The sequence below is a fragment of the Pinus tabuliformis genome, chromosome 2_2 (assembly GCF_031772625.1).
Source record: "Pinus tabuliformis cultivar Carrire ecotype Pingquan chromosome 2_2, CPIR1, whole genome shotgun sequence".
Taxonomy (NCBI): Eukaryota; Viridiplantae; Streptophyta; class Pinopsida; order Pinales; family Pinaceae; genus Pinus; species Pinus tabuliformis.
The window spans coordinates 246607799-246616172 of NC_142300.1; positions in this window are offsets into that span (position 1 = coordinate 246607799).

The window sequence follows — 8374 nt, forward strand, 5'->3', positions numbered from 1 at the left end:
TTAATGATTTTATGGACAATAACTATAATATATGTCTTTAGGAAATTATTTGATAAGACAAAAACTAATCAAATAAATATGAAAGATAAGAAGAGTATGAAAAAACATAAACCATAATATTAAATTAATACTCAAACCCTCCTGTGTTAGAAATCATAATAAGCAAAAAGAAATTAATACAAACATAACATGATTAATTTTTATACATGAATTTTGCTATAGTAACTCAATGAAAAAGGATGTATGTTGGATATAGAATAAATCCTTCATAAATAATTGTTTTTTCATAACATTAATGCAAACATGTAGTACCCAATAATCACTCACTAGATCTATTCATACAAAGAAACAAGAGTGTAAAAGGAATTTGAAACTCTAATTATCTATGATATTATATGATCTTATAGAATATGCTTTGCTTTAATAGGATATGTTTTTCATGTTTAATCTATTTTTCATATGTTGTAAATCGTGTTTTAGCTTGGACTGGTCTCCTAATAAGCTATAATAGTTCCATAGTTTTCAATAAGCTACTCTTTTAAAATATGTAATTCATCATCTTTTACAGTAGTGATTCTTTTCAAATTTTCCATTTCAACTTCTCTTAAAGTTAAATCAGAAAGAGTTTTTGTTAACTTTTCTGACGGATCCATTGATGTTGTTGGTGTTGTTGGTGTTGATCAAGAAACTTGACACTCATATTATATTCTTTCTTTAGTTAATGCTTTTACATGATGTTCGAGATTTGGAACATGTTTATTTAATCAAATAATTTGGCTTAATAATTCATCTTTATCATGTTGAATTTCCAACAATTCTAGAGTTTTTATAAGTTCTACATATATAATTTTAAGCCTCTTCTTAAATGCAAGAATATAAGTATCCTTATAGTTTACCAGTTCTTGAATAGATTTGAGATCATTGGGATTTTCTCCCAGCATTATTATCCAGTGCTCTAATTCTTCTATCTTCATATGTTTGGACCTTGTAGGCAATTTTTCTTGCCTTAAATGAATATCTATTTTAGATACCATATTTTGTACTTTAGAGGTATTCAATGAGGAATTTATTAAATCTATTAAATCCATGTCTTATATCTACTTATGCAAGTCCATTTTATCAATCAATTTAATTTTATCCAAATTCATAAAAAGTTTTAAGGCTTTGTAGTCATTAGGTGTTCTAACAATCTAAGTATTTGCCTCTAAAATGGCCATGTTGAAATGTCCTTTTTTAAAATCAATGGTAGACAATGATATGGTTTTAGAAGGCCCTTGTTTTCAAAATTGAGCATACATGTCCTATCCAATTTTCACATTTTTACTCTTTATCTCCAAATGCTAGGATAACAAATTCTCCTACTTTTTTGGCTCTTATGATGGTGTAGTAGTAGGACTATCCTAATCATACAATTTAGGTATAATTATCGATGGAACATATTCCAAAGAAAATATAGGTGTTATGAAACCAGCTCAAAAAAATATAGAATGGATAGATCAACGCCTTAGAATTCAGCCTCTTCAAGGGGGCAACCTCCTTTACATTACATAAATGAAAAATTCTTGGATGATTCAAATGACAAAACCTCCTTTCTATATATAGGAGTCTAAGGAGTCACAATATAACCCAGCTGACCTAACAATAATAATATAAAGCCACAAAGATAACAATAGAGGGATTCTATGGGGCACAGTAATAACAATATGGGGACAATAGGGGCACGCAATATTAATAAGGGATACAAATACAATAGTAATGGGGTAATAACTAGTATTCTAGGGACCTAACATGCCGCTCTCCTTCAAAAAAGTGTTGTCCTCAACGCTTGAGTAGTTTTGGATGCTTATGTATAAAATTTTCATCCTCCCATGTGGAATATTCAATGGATAAGTTCTTCCACTTGATAAGATACTCCAAAATTGATCGATTTCATAGCTGTTGAGTTCTTGTTTCTGTGACTGCTTCTGTTTCCAATATAATTTTTCCTTCCTCATCAAGTTCTGGCAATATTGTTTGAACTGGGAGCTTGTTGCCTATAACCTTCTTTAAACATGAAACATGGAAAACTAGGTGCAATTGAGAAGTTGCAGGAAGCTCCAATTTGTAAGCCATAGTACCAATATTTTGCAACACCTTGTACGGACCATAATACTTTGGTGATAATTTATTATCCTTCTTAGCTTGCTTGAGGGACATTTGCTTATATGGTTATAGCTGTAGGAATACCCAATCACCTACATCAAAACTTCTTTCGCTGCGATGTTGATCTGCTTGTTGTTTCATTCTATTCTGTGCCAACACGAGGTTATCCTTTAAGAGTTGGAGGACTTGTTGTTGATGTTCGATGTGATGTTCCACTGCTTGAACCTTAGAATTTTCTCTTAAATATGATCTGATGGATGGTGGCTGATATCCATAAAGTGCCATAAATGGGGTCATTTTTTTGTTGTATGGAAGGAAGTGTTATACCACCATTCAGTGAGAGGCAACCATTTGACCCATTGTGTCTATTTATCAGATACAAAGAAACGAAGATATCCTTCCAAACATTTGTTTACTATCTCAGTTTGCCCATCAGATTGAGGATGATAAGATGAACTATGAGCTAACTGAGTACCAATACAAGAAAATAATTCTGTCCAAAAATTTCCAGTGAAAATGGGATCTCTGTCACTTACAATAATCTTTGGGTTTCCATGTAGCTTTTGAATTGTTTCCATAAATGCAGTAGAAACTGTACTGGCTTTAAATGGATGTGATAATGCACAAAAGTGTGCATACTTGGTAATTCTGTCAACTACCACCATGATGACACTCTTTCCCTCAGACTTGGGTAAACCTATGATAAAATCCATTGAAACCTCCTCCCAACGTTGGCTTGGAATGGATAAAGGTTGTAATAGACTCGGTTTCTTAATTGTTTCAACTTTATTTTGTTGGCAAACCAAACATTCCGCCACAAACTTTTGAATATCGGATTTAAGGCCATCCCAAAAAAAATCCTTCTTAACCCTGTGGTAAGTTTTTAAAAATCCTGAGTGCCCTCCTAAGGGAGAAGTGTGAAATTCTATAAGAATCTTTTGTTTTAGTTGGGAATTCTTACAGAGGTATAAGTGATCTTTGTACCATACTGAATCATTTTGCTAGCTAAATGTAACAAATGTATTGGAATCTTGTTGTAACTTTCGAATAAGTGCCCACACTTCTTCATCATTCTTCCATTCCTCCCTTGCTTCGTTTATCCAATCTGGTTGGATAATAGAAATGGCACACAACAATGCTTCCACATCCTCATCCTTTCTTGAAAGTGCATCTGCCGCCACATTTTGCTTCCCTTTTTTGTAGATGATTTCAAAGTCATAACCCAACATCTTTGTGACCCACTTTTGTTGCTCTTCAGAGGATAATCTTTGTTCTAAAAAGTGTTTAAGGCTATCATGATCCATTTTTACCTTGAAGTGTCTTCCCATTAGGTAGGGTCGCCATTTCTTAAGTGCATGGAGTATTGCCAACATTTCCTTCTCATAAATAGCTTTGTGTAAAAACTTTCCCTTGATTGGATGACTTTCAAAAGCAATGGGTCTTTCATCTTGCATTAAAACAACACCAATTCCATTTCCTGAAGCATCACATTCCACAATAAAGGTTTTTGTGAAGTCCGATGTAGCTAAGACTGGTGCTTGGCACATTGCCTTTTTAAGATGTTCAAAGGCCTTTGTTGCTTCTGGAGTCCAAGAAAATGCATCTTTCTTCAATAATGTTGTTAGAGGTTCTGCTATTCTCCCATAATTCTTAACAAACTTCCGATAATACCCTATCAACCCAAGAAATCCTCGCAGATGCTTTATGGATGTGGGGATTTTCCATTCCTTAATGGCTTTAATTTTTCTATGGTCTACCTTAACTCCTTCATGAGATACAATATGACCCAGATATTCCACCTCTTGTACTCCAAAGAAGCATTTAGATCTTTTTGCATATAATTGTTTCTCCTCCAATAGTTGTAGCACCCTGTCAACATGTTCAACATGATCCTTCCAAGACTTGTTGTAGATTAGTATATCATCAAAAAATACTAACACAAATTTTCTAAAGAAGGGTTTAAAAATGGAATTCATCAAACCTTGAAATGTAGAAGGTGCACTGGTAAGGCCAAAAGGCATGACCAAAAATTCATAATGACCCTCATGAATTCTAAATGCTATTTTCGGAATGTCTTCAGTCTTCATTTTGATTTGATGATATCCTGAACAAAGATCCAACTTGGTGAAGTAAATTGATCCATGCAATTCATCCAGTAATTCATCAATGATAGGAATGGGAAACTTATCTTTAATAGTGGGCTTGTTGAGCTCCCTATAATCCGGACACATGCGCCATGATCCATCCTTCTTATGCACCAATAATACTAGAGTATAGAAAGAACTTTGACTAGGTTGAATTATACCCGCCTCTAGCATTTCTGCAACCATACGTTCAATTTCACTCTTTTGGGCATAGGGATATCTGTACGGCCTGATGTTTGGAGGAACACTTCCTGGAATCAGATGAATAGCATGATCATGATCATGTATATGTGGGAGACCTTTGGGAGTCTCAAATACCTTGGAATGATTGTCCAAGACTTTTTGGAGGTCTGGAGAAATAGATGATTCCAATGTGGAAACATCTAGTGAACATAATTGTGCAATTACACTTCTTTGTTCCTCTTTTAGAAGCTTTGTCATACCATTATAGCTTATTATCTTTCCTGGTTTCCCTACAATACCCCTTAATTCAACTTCCTTTCCTTCCATATAAAATTTCATGAATAGTTCTTGAAAATTAAAAGCTATTGTACCCAAGGATTGTAGCCATTGGACTCCTAGTACAACATTAGCACCTCCCATTGGAATGGAAAGCATTGGGATATTCAATACATATTCTCCCATGGATAGCCTGATATTATGGCACTTTCCAGAGAAATTTATCATTCCTCCATTTTCAACCATCACTTGACACTCTGGTGCTGGATATATGAAGCAATTCAATTCTTTTGCTATCTTACAATGCATAAAATTGTGGGTACTTCCTGAATCAATCAACACTATTACCTTTTTCTTCTTGATTTGTCCTTCTATCTTGATGATTTGAGGAGTGGTAATTCCAACCAATGCATTACAAGATATAGTCGGATTCATTTCTTCTTTATCTAGGCTTTGTTCCTGGAGTATATCCTCTTCTTTTGACCTTTCTTGCTCCTTTTCTTCTTCCTCTTCACAATAAATGTAGAATAATTTCTTCTCAGCAAACTTATGACCTTTAGTGTATTTGCTATCACAATTGTAACAAAGCCCTTTTGCTCTTTTTTCTTCCAATTGTTGTGGTGTCAACCTTATAGGTTGTGGAAGACTAGGGGCAACAACACTTCCATATTTATAGTTGTGTGTGGTATGCTTCCTGGTTGCCATAATTTTGCTTTCCATTTTTCTTGCTAACCTAAATGCCTTCTCTAATGAATCAGGTTCCCAAAGGCGAACATCATGTTGGATATTATCCTTTAAAGTCCCTATGAACACATCAATCCTATGCTCCTCTAGAATATTTTTTACCCTTATGTTCAATTTTTGGAACTACTCAATGTGCTCCATTATTGAACCCTTTTGTTTGAGACTTATCAATTGGCTAAAAAAAGTGTTGCTTTTTGTATCCTCATAATGTGCTGTCAATTCTTCCATAAAAATTGCCCAAGTGATAATTTTTTTACGAGAACAAAGCCATTGATACCATACAAACTGATTTGGTTCCAAATATAAAGTTGCAATACGTACCTTTTGTGTGTTTTGCACATTATTGAGATCGAAAAATTGCTCCATTTGTAATATCCATGTTGCGGGATCCTTGCCATCAAACTTCCTCATATCGATTTTTTGAATATGGTGGGTCTTCGGTCCAACATTAGAGTCTATTAAATCATGATTAGCATTTCTTTTGTTCTCATCATGAGTTTCCTTTACTACCCTTTCACCATTAGTAAGCATTTCTTGTAGAAACTTTGTCAAATCTGTCTTCAAATCTTCCATGCATGTCTTCAAATCTATCTTCAAATCGTCCACCTTAGCTTCCATGCCATTCATATTAGCTTCCATGCCCTTTATCTTAGATTCCACGCCATTTATCTTAGCTTCTATTAGCTTTTGTGAGAGTGACATCTGTTGCACTTGGTCTTGTAATTTTGATATATCATGTAGCATTTATTCCTCTTCTTCATGAGTCATGCTAGGGATTTCAGGTTGCTTACTAGGTGTTTGCATTTTCTTTCCTTGGGGCATCAGTTACTGATAATAATGCTCTACTATGCCCTTTGAATTCTTCAAAATAAATTTTCAAACCAAGCTTAATAAAAAATTTAAAAAAATCTATACACCTTTTTTCACTTTGTAGGAGCTCGATATTGCCTCTAATGTATCTCTGTAATTTCGGATCATCAAGTTCTAAAATTACGACCTGTAGTAGTCCTTTGTGTCCTCTTTCCAATGCCACCAGTCTGATCCAAATTGGATTCTCCAAGGAAGAGTTATGCCAAATCTCCCACAGTGACCTGATTATAGACTAGTTCAGTAGTGGGAACTTGTACGACATTCCACGAGTCAATGTTTCAACCTTTTTCTCTAAAAAATATATAAAAGAAACTAAAGTCCATCCTATTTCTATACCTTCTTACGAAATTTCATTCTGATGCTCAGAGAGAAAGTTATGACAATTTTCCCTAGGTCACCTGTTTGGAATGTAATTCAGGAGTCTGCAAAAATACCAACTTCCTCAGATCATATCTCCACAAATATAGCGCGAAAAGCTCTGAAATTTGGACCCAAGGTTCAGTGCGATTTCTTCTCAAATGGTTTTTTTTTTAGCTTCTGAAACATCACAGAAAAAAAGTTACAGAAAAAATTCCACGATCACCTATTTGGAGCAGCGAAACCCTAGAATCCAAAGCTCTGATACCAAATGTTATGAAACCAGCTCAAAAAAAGATAGAATGGATAGATCAACGCCTTAGAATTCAGCCTCTTCGAGGGGGCAACCTCCTTTACATTACATAAATGAACAATTCTTGGATGATTCAAATGACAAAACCTCCTTTCTATATATAGGAGTCTAAGGAGTCACAATATAACCCAGACGACCTAACAATAATAATATAAAGCCACAAAGATAACAATAGAGGGATTCTATGGGGCACAGTAATAACAATATGGGGACAATAGGGGCACAACAATATTAATAAGGGATACAGCTACAATAGTAATGGGGTAATCACTAGTATTATAGGGACCTAACAATAGGCTCACTTGATGAAGCCTCTTATGTATTTTGGACTAATATTTATTTATCCCCCTCTTGTGTACTTTGAACTAATATTTATTTATCCCCCTTTGACTCTTCCCTAATTTTTCATCATCTTCATCCATTTCAGAAACTATTTGGGAAGTTTTTTGATGAGTCCTTTTAAGGGTATTCTCTTGTTGTATAGGATTTATTATGATTGGATTCTTAGAATACTATGCTACTTCTATTACTTGTCGCAATACCTATTCTTCTGGTCCACATTTATCCTTATTTGACAAGATTTTCATTTGTAGTTTCATCATATGTACATAGCGATTTTATCCTTGTTTTGTCCTTTTGTTTGAGATAATTGTATAAGGATCATAATCCCAAGCTTCTCGTTATGAAAAAATCATCTCTTTTGACATCTTCTCCACTTCCTGTAGGGTTTCCCTTGTACTCACAATAAATGACCCAACTTCCTTCTTTAATTTAAAGGTAGTCTATTGTTTCTTTAAAACAAAATGTCGCTAATCAAACTCTAATATTTGCTTGATATACTCCAAGGAAAAGGTCCTCACAGTAAGAGACATTGATAATTGATAAGGAGGAGACGCGACACCACAAATTATTATTTCAATGTGGTGTTGAAAATACTAGTCACCAACCTTAGTATTTGGACTCAATTAAAGCAACCTTTTGATTTTTGGAAATATTATAGGAGAATATTCTTCACCAATAGTAGAATAGACCACTAAAATGAATTTGTTGATGAACTTAGGAAACCAACATTATTAGGCTACTTTCTAACAATGGGAGTCCAATGAATAATTGAGGCAAGGTTACCATTTTCATTTCAGAGATTCAAATGCATATTTGAGATATTTTTAGCTTGAAATTAAAAAAAATAAGTAGATCAAATAAGATTGAAATCTAAAATCCCTAGTTACAATGAATTGATCCAATTGAAAATTTATGGTGTTTTCTATATATTGACTCTAGTAAAATGTATCTAAATGGTTGTTTCTACGGCAGAGAGAAAACATAAACCTTAACATTATCTCAT